Source organism: Clytia hemisphaerica, unplaced genomic scaffold (assembly GCF_902728285.1).
Source record: "Clytia hemisphaerica strain Z4C2 unplaced genomic scaffold, Clytia hemisphaerica genome assembly, whole genome shotgun sequence".
NCBI classification, from domain to species: Eukaryota; Metazoa; Cnidaria; class Hydrozoa; order Leptothecata; family Clytiidae; genus Clytia; species Clytia hemisphaerica.
In genome coordinates this window covers 344,103-357,322 of record NW_027103949.1, presented here as the reverse complement: position 1 = coordinate 357,322, position 13,220 = coordinate 344,103, and positions in this window count along the sequence as shown.

The window sequence follows — 13,220 nt, the reverse complement described above, 5'->3', positions numbered from 1 at the left end:
AAATTCAATTATTTCAAATTCAAAAATTTTCTCAATTAAAAAATGCTTGAACTCATGTATTCATCAAAACCAAATTAACCAGATCATAGTAAGTTTCAATTCCATTGCATAGTAAAAGCAGGCAAAGGGTATCTAACTAAAGTCCTGTTTAATTGACCCCCTGGCTACTTAAAACAAAGCAACTTGTGTTTGATGTCACGAAACAATTTTTTTCATTGAATTGTAATTGGTCAGCCCTGGTGACCCTTCTAATCCCTTCCACGATTTTTTTCCTGGTTATGGTGGTGGAGTGGTGGTCGTTAAGATTAAAAAGTTTAAATTCGATTCTTCTTCGTTTTGGAAAAACATTCCTGAACAGAATTCTAGAACCCAAAATCGCTAGTGGCTAGCCCTTAGCAAGTACACGCTTTTTTTTATAAAAATGGTGTAAATCAATTTCATCATGGATATTCTTAACTTTTTTGGGAAAATCATCCTAAAATATTCTTACACAGTCTTACAGCATTCTTAGGTTAGGATTCTAATTTGGACTAGATTTAACATCTAGTACATACGTCACAAACATAAAATGGCATTTTTGTGAAAGGAGTGAGCCTTACTTGGGGGTAATTGACAATTTATAATTGAAAATGTTCTAAAAATGGCATTCTTAGCCTGAGTAGCAAAATTCCATGATGGTGATATTCTTAGCATATTCTTAATTTTTTGGTCATTTTCATCATGGACATTCTTATTAAGTTTATTCTTTTTGAAAGTGTATTCTTATATAAAAAAGCGTGTATTAGTTATTACTCCATTCAGAATACACGTGTGATTTCCTATTTCGTTTTTATTGTAGCAAGTCTGCAAAAATATATTCAGTTTGAAAAAAATTAAAAATAAGTACCCAAAATAATGCCTCATTTTTCAAAACGCTCATTTTAATGAGAAGGTGGAAAAATGAAAGTGGAATGTTTCAAAGTTCTCAGCGTCAAAATCTCTTGTAAGTGATCCTTTTCTGTTTATTTTCACTCATTGATATCTTTAGCTCTAATAACTCTTCTGGATCAATTTAAAAGCTTATTTTAGCAAAAAGGATGAGGAATTGTTGAATGCCATCCCACGACCAACCACAGTATAAAAAAATATCACCACCATCGGAACCTTAATAATATATACCCATGCGCCTTACGCAGCCTACGCACCAACGCGACTCAACACCTTACGCGCCCACGCCCAAATTTCACTTGAATGCTTCGAAACACAGGTACAGGCGCTTTCATTTTTCAGAGATTTATGTTTGGATGTGCCTGTAAGAATGGCTATATTGAGATAAGATCGATTTGGCAAACCTTTGAAACTTAATAAGAATTTCATTTCATTTCATTTATCTTATAATTGTCTTCCAAACTGGCAAAAACTTTATGATCAAGTTGTTGTTAAGTTGCAGGATTATGAAAATGTTCGCGCGGTGGAGAAGTCTGAAGTTTTATCAACGAAGAGCAAAGCAAAGCTTTATGAAGCTAAAGAAAGACGACGTAAAATTGGAGAGCAATGGGGCAAAGGTCCGGCACCTAAGCTAGCTAAGGAATCAACACCGTTTGTTGGGCGGGGAAGCAAACCAGTCCATAATGAATTGTAATTTTCCTAGGAATAACTCACATCCACAGACACCAAAAACTAGCATTTCTGTCACAAAACACCCTCATCAAGCAAGAACCTTTAAACATTTGGATATAACAAAGAGTTGACACACTATCTTTGTTTCAAACTCCGAGTTTCATGGTGCTCAGGCACCAATCTTCAGTGAAAATCTTTTGGATATATACTTGTTTAATTTCTTAATTATAATTCCATTTCAAAGCGTTATATACTAGCTTTGTATCATCACCATTTCAATAATTTTATCATTTTATCCAACTTATATTGGAGTTAAGTATATACCCACAACTTATGACTATAATTCCAAATAAGCTACAATGATTCCAGATCAATTTTATCAACTTCCTTGTGGATCTCCTTTTTCGTAAACTTACCCTCCTACATGAACTTTTGTGGATCCTCTTCTCATTCTTTTTCCCAATTTCTAATTTTCCCAATTTCTAACTCAAGATTCACCATATTTGTTTTTCCAACGTGCTCACTGATTGGCACCACTTCCCCTCTTTTTTCATACTTCAGAGATAATTGCTATTTGATTACACCTTCGTAGCTCTGTCACCTTTATCTCCTTCATACTCTGTAGTAGAAACTACTCTCTAAATCTTTCTTTTCACTTCTTGGGTTCAGTTCAGCTTCAATGGCTTTTTGCTAGCACTCCTACCCCAGGCCGCAATGACCCAGGTTCGACCCCCAGAGGATGCTATTTTCTATCTTAAAATTTTAAAATTTAAAAAAAATCTCTATCTCCCTCCTTCTTTCCCTATCTTTCACCACTCTTTTCACCTCAAGACCTCTCCTTCCACTCCACTTTCTAATTTGCCTTTGTCTAAACTGGTACTACTTCCAACATTGGTTAGTATCTACCTCCGTCACACCCGTTTGACCCGCCCATTACATATCCGCCACATACGCCCCTCTCACCCGATTGGTTAGAATCACTGGACAGGAACCAATCGAAATGTAGTCTCCTGGGTTACATAAAGTTGTTTACAACAGCGCCAAATTTCAAAAAAAGGAGAATGCTCTCTGCATTCTGCACTCAAGATTACTCAAGATCACTCAAGCTTCATCTGAATGTAAGAATATTACTATGTTCATTTACCCACCATCTAATCTTCCCCACTGCTTTCAAAATACCTATTTCTTTCAACATCTCTTTTTCTTTTTCTCAATCTTTTCACTCTCCTCTGGAGGCTTCACTCAGCCACACTCAGGCACATAACAAACAGTCTTTGAATCCCTCCACTGATATGTCATGTTCTACATCTACAGGTATAAGTTGAAGAGACATGACGCCTGATCGACTTCATGTCTCTTGGTAGAGAATGTTGGTGGTTCTAGAAAAGCAAAGAGTGTTTACTCCTGCCGGCACACCTAACTCTAGGGGAAGTCCTAAATGCTTCCTCTTCTTCTCGTCTAGACAACCGTCTACAACTCTATTCCTTTACGGCCATTCAAAAAGCTTAGACAGCCACATGACTTTGTCTCCACTCCGACACAAAAATAGCATCTTCATCTTTTCAAAGTTTGTTCTATGGCCCATAGCCCCATGTTATGATTTATTTCACATACACGTCTGACATTTCCATGAGACCTTGGTTCAAAGCCCATCACAATCTCATCTTCTTTTCTTCAAAACATTGTTCCGATTACACCTTCTAAACTCAGCTCCTAGATATGCTCAAGCAATTACTCTCCATTCATTCTCAAGCAGCCCAATCTGCTCCAAGAACACTTTCTCAGCTCTTCCTCAAGCAGCACCGACTTAAATTTCCTTTCCACAACTGTCCACTTTGGATCCCCCTTCCTTGTTTACCCTGTTTGTGGTTTTATTTACCCTGTTTGCTGTTCATATTCCTTTTCCCTTTTTTTTTTAATTTTTTTTTCAAAACAAACCTACTACTGGTAATTAGATTGATATATCACCCGTCTGCTTTCAGGATTTCGGTGTCGTGTGATAGATCTTCCCATGCTACCGAAACCCTGGACAGTATAATAGTAGCACCAGCTGTGTAACCGTCATGTGTTGAATTATAACATTACATAGAACTTTCTCTATATCCAAGCTTATATTTGTTACCCTTTTAAGCTTTGAAACTTTCTTTAATACTTTATGGCACTTTACACTCTGCACTCTTACAGCTGAACAAAACTGTTTTACAGACTGAATTACCACTGTTTGATCGCCATCTTTGCAGGGTATCTGAGGGCATAGAAAATCATGAGAGTTAAAAAAATTTTGTATTTTAATAGCATTTTTTGGCCAAAAATATCCTTCACATATCCACCAAATCAAATTACTGCCAAATTATATTCCCACCAAAATTTCTTCACCTTTTTAAGGTAGTGTTTTCCTTCTATTTATAAGCGCATTATAAATTAAAAAAATTGTAGCGTTTATCCATCTTGTTCACATCAGCTAAAAGTCTTAAAAGGTAAAATTCCAGACTAATTTTTTACAATTTCAGTAGTCACTTTCTGGTATATGGTCAAATTTCAAGGTGTAAAAGATCATTTTAGAGCAAAACAACTCACACCCTTTTTCTCTATTGAAATTCCTTATCTTGAGAAAAGACGTATCACTCCATCTAGCAAATTTGATACCACTAGATAACTTCTAATCAATCGTTTAATCTTTCTACATATTTCTGGCTGACCTTCCAGAGCAGCTGGTTTATTCTATAAGCAAGACAGAGTGTCTCTCTCATAGTAAATATTCACACGTTTCAAAGATCATTAGCCATTCCCACTGAGACTCCAATCTGCTATCTAGGAATTAATTATCAAGAGAAAAAATTTTTGGCACACTACTACTCAAATATAATTACATGTCCACCTCATGGCATCAAAATGTGGGAGATCAGCTCTAAAGAAGGATGTTGGAATTAGACGATGGATGTCGATATTAGATCAACTTACGGTACAGCTCAAGAAATTTCAATCAGTGATTCAAACTTTCATGTTAATTAGACGAGGGATGTCTTACGGTGAGAAGCTGTTTTCCGGCAATTAGAAAGCTCCAGCTTCAAGAATCAGTTTTATTGACAATTGAATCATGCTTGATGGTGGGCATTGTTATGAATAATGTTTTTAAGGACCCTCCTGGCGCTCCGAAAAACTTCTCAGAGTTTTGTAGCTAAAAAACACTATTTCTCTCTCCGTAAAGTTCCGGAGCTCTTCCGGTGCTTCTGGAGCAAGTAATTTTTAACATGTTCTAAAAAACCGTTCAAACATGGTTACAAATAAAATATTTACAGTCTTTGAGGATGATGGTTTAGCCATTAATGAAATTGAATTTGTCACATTATATTCAAAAGCATCACTGGTCGAAATATCGAAACTACCATATGAGTCGGCTGATTTTTAAAAATACACGCACGTGCACAGTTAGTTTTCAAATGATTAGCACAGCGAGCGCTATTGTAATTATGTCGCGGATATCTTGTTCCAGAGTTCCGGTGCAGACAAATCGCCAAAAATTCAAACGCGTTCGAAAAGGGTCTAAAACGCAAATTTCTAAAACGCCCTTGCCCACTGCTTAAAACAAAGCCTGCCCCATTCGCGGACGTGATTGGAACCATGTTTTTTACTCGAGGCACACATTTAGTTAGCAAAGATGTTATTTTTGATTCACTTTGAGTGTTTTGGATAGCTTGGCACAGGAAAAGAAGAAAATAATGAGTTTTTAAGAAATAGTGAACTTTTTTGAGCGGCGGCTCAAGAGCATGCGGGCGGTCTACGGTAAACAGAACATCCAATTCCCCTCGCCTTAGGCATTTTCGACCGCAAAAAATTTTTTTCTCAAAAAACTGAATTGATCACATAGTCCTGCTGCTCAGATCGAAAAAAGTGGCTAGAAAACCTTTTTTGGTGGAAACTCACGAATTAGTACATGTAGATTCCAAAATCAAAAAGTTTCCACGATATTAATTTGCAAATGACGAGTACTGTAATTGGCGATTTTTTGCGTTTCCAGGCAAAATTGCAAGGCCTGGAAATTCATGATTTTTGGGGGGTCTTCAAATTAAAAAAAGACCTACGTATATCACATGATAGAGCTGAGCAAAAAAGTGTATTACACCAAAGTCCCAACTTCTCTAGATCAAAAGTTATGGGCCTATTTGTGGTCAAAAAAGGTGTTTAATTTTGCATAAATCAATGCAGATTGTGGGGAAATTCCCTGTTTTCCATCAGTTTTTGACCACAAATAGGCCAATAAATTTTGGTCTAGAGATGTTGGGACTTTGGTGTAATACACTTTTTTGCTCAGCTCTAGCGACTCCAGAAGTCATGCAACTTTCGTTGACGTCAAACCAAATGTTTCATTTTTCTGTGAACTTTGAACCCTTGGAACTTTTTTTCTATGTATGCTAAAGCGTTCCGGTTTTTACTAAATGAAAGCCCGTGATCTTAGCTTTCCAGCGGTATATAACACTGTGGACACGGGCTAGACGGCAAATTGGTAAAATGCCGAACGTTTTGCAACATTTTGAAAATTGTTTGCCAACGGGAGAAAAAAAATTTGCAACTATCGAAGGACGAATGTGTCTGGAAACGGAGGAAAATGTATTTGGAGGCTGAAACTTTGTATGTTTATCAGAAAAAGAGTGAGGAATTCAAAAATCACAATCGCTAATTCTAGTTCTTTCATTTTCATGTAGTTTTTTTTAACTTTTTTATTTCTTTAGCATGGGAATTTCCCAAAAAAAAGTTTTTATTTCTGCCGAAATGGATTTTCTTTTCATTTGGGGTTATTCTCCTTTCAGAAAAACTTATTCTTTACTCATAAGTTTTTGTTCCTCCATTTCCAGAGGCCCCTTGAAAATGGGTCCTACCACCTATTTTGACCCATTTCAACCTTTTCCAAGCTATTTTCTTCAAAAACAAAAATAAAACAATGCAATGTCTTCTTTTTTCAAAAAAAGATATATCTTTCGTTATTTTGATAAATATACTAAATATTTTACAAATATTTTTATATTTTATAATAATATTTTAACACCATCAAAGAATTCTCCCTCCAAATTTGAGGTCTCTAGCTACACTAGAAAAAGAGATAGGTAAAATTTAAGAAGCATGACTGGAAAATTTCTTTTTTTCTTTTTTGACACATTTTTTGAATTTTTCCAAACTATTTTCCTAACCTTTTTTTTGACATTTTTAGTCAAATTTTTGACACTAAAATTTGAATATCTTTACAACCACTAATCCTCTGGAGGCCTATGACCCCTCATTTTCTTTCTTTTTCAAAGCTCTACAAGATAGCATAGATTTTGAAAAAAAAATTAAAACTTGAAAAATCTTCTGGAGTTGCTATCAGCTCTATCATGTGATATACGTAGGTCTTTTTTTAATTTGAAGACCCCCCCAAAATCATGAATTTTCAGGCCTTGCAATTTTGCCCCTGGAAACGCAAAAAATCGCCAATTACTCGCTACTTGCACGATAATATCGTGGAAACTTTTTGATATTGGAATCTAAATATACTAATTCGTGAGTTTCCATCAAAAAAAGTTAGTTCTAAGATGTGTGTCACGAAATGAAACATTTATCGACCTCAGCAGCGGGACTAACATTTTGAGCATTGCTAATACGCATCTTTGTGCAAAAAGTCAGGAAAAACTTATGATTAAATCTTGAGAAAATGCAAATAGTTTTCCGGCATATTTCCAGCATTTTTTTCAAAAATCGGGCTGTCACTTTTTTTTTTGGCAAAAAAAAACTAATGAGCCAATCCTGAGAAAAACTGGTAACTAACCTACAGACAAACATCGGTTAATTTAAAAAAGGACCTCCAAGATCTTGATTGTGTTCAATAAAATTGGTTTGACTTACAAAAATCATTTGTTTGTGTCGAAATTTCTTCGCTTTGTGAAAATGGAACAGTCGCCAACCCCTTTAAAAGTCTAAACACAGAAATATCAGAGCAATATGCAGTGGGCAAAGAGGTGAAATCCAAAATTTAGTTTAGAAGAGAGTAAAAGAAATATATAAAGAATACAACCAAGAAACCAGTAACAACAAACTCTAGATAAACAGCAAAAACAAGCCCAGATATCCGCAATTTTTGTTCCAAACCGAGAAGAAAAACTCGATCCTTTGCCGAGTGGGGTCAAGGTAGATTTTAAATATTCTAATTGTTGAGAAAATATATCTAAAAGATAATAAATCGGCAGAAAACTATCTACTTTTATCTTCTTATTTTTTATATATGAAATAAAACAATTCATTGCTTAATTAGTTTATGATTAAAAGCTGAAAAATCACTAAGAAATAAAGAAAACATCGATCTTGAACCTGACTGTTTACTTTTTTCTAAATGTCATTACTTAAAACCACAAATTTGAATATTTGAATTTAGATTTCCTCGATCCACTTTTTTTTGGTTGATCGTTTACACAGCACTGCACACACTCACACACTGCACTGACGATTAATGATGACACAAAATGATGCTTGATTTTTCAACAAATGTAAAACTTACTGGTCTTTTAGTCTCTGAGATGGCTATCCTAGAGCTTTAAAGACGGGGGTATCTACAGAATATATAGATAGCTACTTTACTATTAGTCTGTATAGTCTACATATTTTTAAACTTCTTATTTATTTTAGCTACAGATTTTATGGGCATTAATTGTTTAAAGCGCTTAGGGGAAAATAAGTTTGGGTGATCAGTTCTGGGCACTGTATCTTTGTGTAAAGATGCCAACATACAACATACCAGACCCCCGCGCTCGATAGGATCGATCATCGGAACGGCTCGATGATGGATCGATATGTGATCGATGGATTACTTATCGATCCGGATAGGAGATCGATAGAGGATCGATACTCAAGATTTTTTTAAGCTTATGATTAGTTATCGATCTATCATCGATCTATCATCGATCTATCATCGATCTATCATCGATCTATCATCGATCTATCATCGATCTATCATCGATCTATCATCGATCTTTTATCGATCTTATCGACCCTATCGACTCTTTCTAAAAATCGAGCTCTAATATTAATCGATCTTTCTCGCTATCGATTACCTATCGACACCTATCGACACCTATCGACACCTATCGATTACCTATCGACACCTCTATCGATCCAATCAAAATATCGACCGTTTTTTTATATCGATTAAACGATATCGATCTAATGGCGTCAAACCGTATTTACTTATCGGTACTTATCTGGCACCCGTGTTGAAATTTTCTTTCGACATGCTAAGCAAGCTCTGGGAAAAGGTCGGGGAAACTTTCAACATCTGCTGGAAGGTTTAGATTACAGAATTTCGCATGAGCCCTAGCTCCGAACTTAAAAAAGCGGAGGGGCCCGGCTTAAAAATGGCCAATATGGTACTCTCGGGTACCTAATATAATAAGCGTCCCCAACCCGCTAATTAATTTTATAATCAATGCATAATCGATTTATAAATGATGCATAATCGATTAACGATCGATGACGAATCGATTAACGATCGATGACAAATCGATTAACGATCGATGACGAATCGATTAACGATCGATGACGAATCGATTAACGATCGATGACGAATCGATGAAGAATCGATTAACGATCGATGACGAATCGATTAACGATCGATGATGAATCGATTAACGATCGATGATGAATCGATTAACGATCGATGACGAATCGATTAACGATCGATGACGAATCGATTAAAGGGAACGACGCATGGTATATTTATGAAATGCTGATCTAGCATTGGCACAAACATCCATACGGAGGAGTATTTAGGAGTGCTGGATCATAACAAAAACCAAAAGTGACTTTATTCCAAAAAATATATTCAAAAAAGTGAATATAATTTACTATAATGTTCAACAACAACACAAAAAGACTTACATAAAACTGAAAGAAAAAAAGAATGTCTTTTTCTTTTGAATGAAATCGAGTGTTTCTATTTTTAAATGAAGACATTCTATTGTGAATTTATTCGGAAACGTCTTTGCAATCTTTTTGTTTACATTTTGTCTTCATTCACTTTCGTTTACTGTTGAAAACATAACAAAGTTTTAGCTATACTCTTAAACCGCGTATAACAGTCGGTTAAGCCAATCAGCTTTCGAGCTGACATCAGCATGTATTTCAGAGTATACCATGGAACTACCAGCAACCCCGACCCCTACTATAAGTATAGCGCTATTCCCTTTAACGATCGATGACGAATCGATTAACGATCGATGACGAATCGATATACTCTATTGAAATACTAGCTCGATAATGGATCAACGAAGGATCGATACTCAAGACTTTTTAATGGCTGAATCTTCCATCGATCTCCTATCCGGATCGATAAGTAATCCATCGATCACATATCGATCCGTCATCGAGCCGTTCCGATGATCGATCCTATCGAGCGCGGGGGTCTGGAACATATCTTGTCTAAACATAATAATCAGAACATAATTCTCTGTCATATATCGTGAGATCGGGTAACAACTTGCATCAGTGGAGGCTAACATGCATAGCCCTCAAATGAAAGACCTGGCTGGTCATTAAAATACAAAGTTAAATCAAAACAAAAATGGTAGAGTAGAGCTGCGAGCGGACAGCGGAGCTGCGTAGTTGCATTTTAATGACCAGCCAGGTCATTCATTTGAGGGCTATGCATGTTAGCCTCCACTGACCTCCACTGATGCAAGTTACCCGATCTCACGGTACACTTTAGACCAGACGTAATTAATCGAACCAATCGAACGGTATTCTTAATCGAACTTTGTCGAACTTAATCGAACTTTGTTGGCCGATTATAGTTGACTAAGTTCGGTTGTCGAACTTTAATCAAATACTCACAAATCTCTCAATTAAAGAGACCTCGATAGTTCGATTAGTTTGATTACATTAAACAAACCTAATCAAACTAATCGAACTTAATCGAACTTTGTCAAGTTTAATCGAACCAAAATTTGAGAAAACCGGGAGCAACTGAAGGCCGCTCCACTTGCGCGTATTTCGATCGCACTTTTTCGAGCAAAAGACAACACACGATAATTTCCAATAAATAAAACGTTGGTTTCGTTACGGTTTTTGCTATTTTTTTATCGCATTATCATACACCCCATAACATATCAGTATATCACATCATAGAAACTTTATTTGTACGTATATTTATAGAACGCAACGGCACTGTGTTTGAGTAGAAAAAAAACAAAACATTGATTTCTAATTTGCTATTTCTTTATTTCGAACCTTAGCGGGATTTCCGTCAAAGCTGTCTGTTGTCGAATAAAACTTTCGTCAATTTGTTGTACTGTCGAACATAACATTGTCAAACATTTTATGTTGTCGAATTTGTCGAACATTTCTTGTTTTCAAACTTTTTTGAACGGAGTTTTTTGTCGAATTTGTCGAACCTTTCTTGTTGTTGAACTTTATCGAACGGAGTTTTTTGTCGAATTTGTCGAACATTTCTCGTTGTCGAACTTTGTCGAACTTAATATGTTTTGTTGAACTTAATCGCATACTCACAATTTTAGCGACTTGGAAAGTTCGATTATAGAATTTAATCGAACTTTTGTCGTTCGATTAAGTCCAACAAAGTTCGATTAGTTCGGTAAGCGAACTGTTCGATTAATTACGTCTGGTTTAGACCAAAACTCCCAGATCAGACTTCTCGGCGCGGAAATGGCCCGGGAAAATATGTGCTCCACCGTTGTATGTAATATAGTTTAAGAGGTAAATATGAACGCGTTTTTTCCTGCGTGGGGTTAGGGAAAGTGGGTTTTAAGCTGCTAACTTTTGATAGGGGTATTTTTTTGGCAAAAAAATTTCAGGGTGATATAATATCCATGAATAGAAGGAACATACTAAAATTTGAGGGAATTTTGAACGATAGAACTTTTAAGAATGAAAAGCTCAAAAACCTACTTTTCCTTAGGAAACGCAGGCAAAAAGGGGTTTGTTTACCTCCAGAGACCAAACGATGGAGAGCATCAAAATAATGCGCGCGCATCTGTTTTGTGAATTACGGGTGTATTTACGGGATTTGTAGTGTGCAGGCCAATTTAACTTTTGTTTTCAGTGGTTTCATTTTCGATACCGTGAGTGGTCCTAAATCCGACAGCCCTGCTAATCCGATGGGGTCTTTCAAAGATACAAACTAAAATAAAAACAAACCTTTCGCTGTGACGCAATGAAGATACCAAAGTGTCAAGTAAACTGAGAAATTTGATACACTGAACCAATTGAACCAAAACATTAATTGCTTCTTATACAAAACATAATTTTTTATTACAAAATTGTTAATGTTTTAAACACAAGCAACGGATTCAGAATAATAGAGATAATTATTTTTACAACTCACACTTTTTTTATTTAACATTAAGGCAATTACTTTTTTATTTTCTGGTTTACGGACATTATGGGGAAAAGTTTTGGACAGGAGGATGGAAAAAAAATAAAAATAAAATTGATATTTTAAATTTTTGAATTTTTCTTTTTAAAAATCTGAAATCGGAGGAAATAATAAAATAAAATATTTTTAAATTTCCTAAAGTAACAATTTTTTAGATTTAAAGACAAAATAATAAAGTGAAGATGTTGTTATAGATAGAATCTGTGGATAAAAAACATTAAAAACAAACTGAAACATATAAAGTGTACACATAAAGATTGACTGATATGTGTATACTTATGTAAGACTGGCAAAGGTTCCCATTTAGGGTTTACCACTAGGGCTCCCACATAGGTTCCCTCCTCCCACTTTTCTGGTATGCCTATTTTTATATCTACTCTTGAATTTTAACAATCACATAAAGGACTTTAAATAAAAGCGATCACAAAAAATTTTAAAAAATAAAAGAAAATTGACTGTGTATACAAAGAGTTAATATAGTTTAGTTTGTTTTTTGTGGATAGGGAAATTCCATGGGGAAGTTACCTGACATTAAGGGAAAAATCAAAGTATCTTTACATTGGCAGAATAGGGCACAGCTGTGTTCGATAATTTAACCCCCTCTCTCTCTTTCTCTTCTTTTCTTTTGTTTTCCTGTTTAAGTAAAGGTTTTTTAATTTGTTTCTTCTTTTTTGAAGGTCGGAGGAGAAAAAGCAAATAAAGTTTTTTGAAATCTCTATTTTATTTTTTTTTTATTTTGGCAAAAATAACGTCGGCGGATCCGTAAACCAATAAATAAAAAAGTATTTGCCTAATTGATATCTTGACATTTTAGTCATCTTGTTAGATATTTGTTTCAAGGAGTTCTTGCAATTATAGTTTATTGTTCAACTTGGACAGGGAATCTTTGTAAACATAGAATTTTTTTCATAGCAGTTATTTGGGGGGGTCGGATTTAGGCAGGTCGGATTTAGGCAGGGCTGTCGGATTTAAGACCACTCACGGTAGTTGTTTTAGCAGTCTAGACTTAAACTCCTATATCAGGATTAGAAACTAGGCTAGTTTTACCCCTTTATTATCTTTGCCTTTGTCTGACAAGTTGACACAACAAGATGAATAATCTCTGTGAGAAGTTTATATTATATTGAAAGCTGCAACAAAAAAGAAAGTGGTCTCTTCTACTGATTGCTTTGTGGCGCTCCTTCTCAGCTGTTTATCAAATTTCCAC